Consider the following 2,199-nt stretch of genomic DNA (forward strand, 5'->3'; position numbering starts at 1 on the left):
CCTTGATCTGCCTAAGTCTGTGAGGGAGAGATGGACTGAGGATGCCCCCCCCCAGAGAGGACCAGTGCAGGTCGACCAGTGGGTGGGTCTGGAGAGGAGCGTATTGGAGGAGAGGCCACCGAGACGTCTGCTAGCCTCCCACAGAGAGACCTGAGAGGACAACACAACACAGGCTGGGGGTTTGTGTCTGTTGAGTAGTTATTGTGGAATTACACAAAAAGAAGCTCGTTCGCTAGCTCGGGGCATCCAATTACAGTAAGAATTGACGACTTCCTGTTCCTCCTCCTCCCCGGTGATCCGGGGCCTGAAGCCACTCTTCCCCCCCCCCCCCCCCCCCCCCCAGATGTGACGTGTCTCGGGGGACGGAGCCTGGATACCCAGCCCCCCTGAATCCCTCCACCCCCGGAGGAGGACCGCCGTCCTGGGCTGAGATGGGGCTGATGTGGGGTCTTACTTGCTGGAGGTGTGACGACGTGACTGAGGATTCATGATCAGGGTCTGAATCCCCCCCACCCCCCCACCCCCCAGACTGTCAGCCTCGGACTGAGCACACTCAGAGAGAGGCCACACCCCCACCCCTCCTAACTCACGACCCCAAGGCCACCGGTCCGGAGTAGTAGACTGTGATTGGACGTGACTCCGAGCAGGGGCCTATCGCCTTGGCGATGGGTAGCTCCGCCTCGTCTCTGACGGCGGAGGCGGAGTCGGACCATGGGTTCCGCAGCGCCCAGTACCCCCCGTCGCCCCCTGTGGGCTGGCTGAGGAACAGCCACAGCAGCCCTGTCTGGGGGACCACCTTCGTGGCCCCGAGGCAGCAGCAGCCTCCGCTGGCCCACCGAGAACGCAGGTAAGAACAGCCACGCCCGAGTCACATACACTAGGCCACACCCACTCCCGGGTCTCACACACTAGGCCACGCCCACTCCCAGGTCTCACACACTAGGCCACGCTCACTCCCGGGTCACGTACACTAGGCCACACCCACTCCTGGGTCACATACACTAGGCCACGCCTACTCCCGGGTCAAACACACTAGGCCACGCCCACTCCCAGGTCTCACACACTAGGCCACGCCCACTCCCAGGTCTCACACACTAGGCCACGCCAACTCCTGGGTCACATACACTAGGCCACGCCCACTCCTGGGTCACATACAACAGGCCACGCCCATTCCTGGGTCACACACAGTAGGCCACGCCCAGTCATGGGCCACATACAGTAGGCCACACCCAGTCATGGGTCACATACAGTAGGCCACGCCCAGTCATGGGTCACATACAGTAGGCCACGCCCACTCCAGGGGCACATACAGTAGGCCACGCCCACTCCAGGGGCACATACAGTAGGCCACGCACGCCCACTGATCCCTCTGTTGCGATAGGGGTTGTCCTGTCTCTCCTCTCTTCTTCTCAGTCCTTCTTTAGGGAGGAGGGGTGTGTGTTCTGTGTGGTAATTCTCAGGTGACTGACCCAGTGAAATCTGACACCTACTGCTGCCCTACACACACACACACACACACACACACACCTTACTGTAGCCTAGGTCAATGTATTCCTTTTCTATTCACTGACTGTACTAGGGGAGGCTGGTGGAGGTCGAAATTTCTACCTCCACCAGCCTCCCCTGGATGATACATTCCTCCAAATCTGACGAGATGAAATCTGAACCATTGTTTCATCAGCTGACCTTATCATAGTTTCATTATGGCTCTGTATCATAACTCCCAAATCTAGTTAAGCTCTATCAGAGCTCTGAGATGCCCCCCCTCCCTCCCCCGCCCCCCCTCCCTCCCCCACAGCGCTGTACACTACAACACAGCCGGGAGGAACTGCCAGAGAACACCACCCCCTTCTCTCCCTCCTCCTCCCGTCACCCCCCACCCTCCCAGGTTGAAGCAGTGTAGTGGATGTTAGTCTGAGCTGTAATTGACACCTATCCCTGTCCTGTTAGATCTGTGGATGGGAATGATGAGGCATTCACCTCCTCTCAGAGACTTCAGAGTTAAAACACCTGTTGTTAGTTCTTAGTGTATTAGTTGACTCTGATCCTCTCAGAGTGGGAAGCGCGTGTCATCTTGGGACAACAAGTTTTCAAGTCGGACATTTCTCAGTTTCCTGGTTTCTGAGAGCGATGTGAAGGCAACATGGGGTTCCCTGGTCTGGGTCCCAGACCTCTGTTGATTGGCTGACGTAGTCGCGG

This window comes from Argentina silus (genome assembly GCF_951799395.1).
Source record: "Argentina silus genome assembly, chromosome: 16".
Classification (NCBI taxonomy): domain Eukaryota; kingdom Metazoa; phylum Chordata; class Actinopteri; order Argentiniformes; family Argentinidae; genus Argentina; species Argentina silus.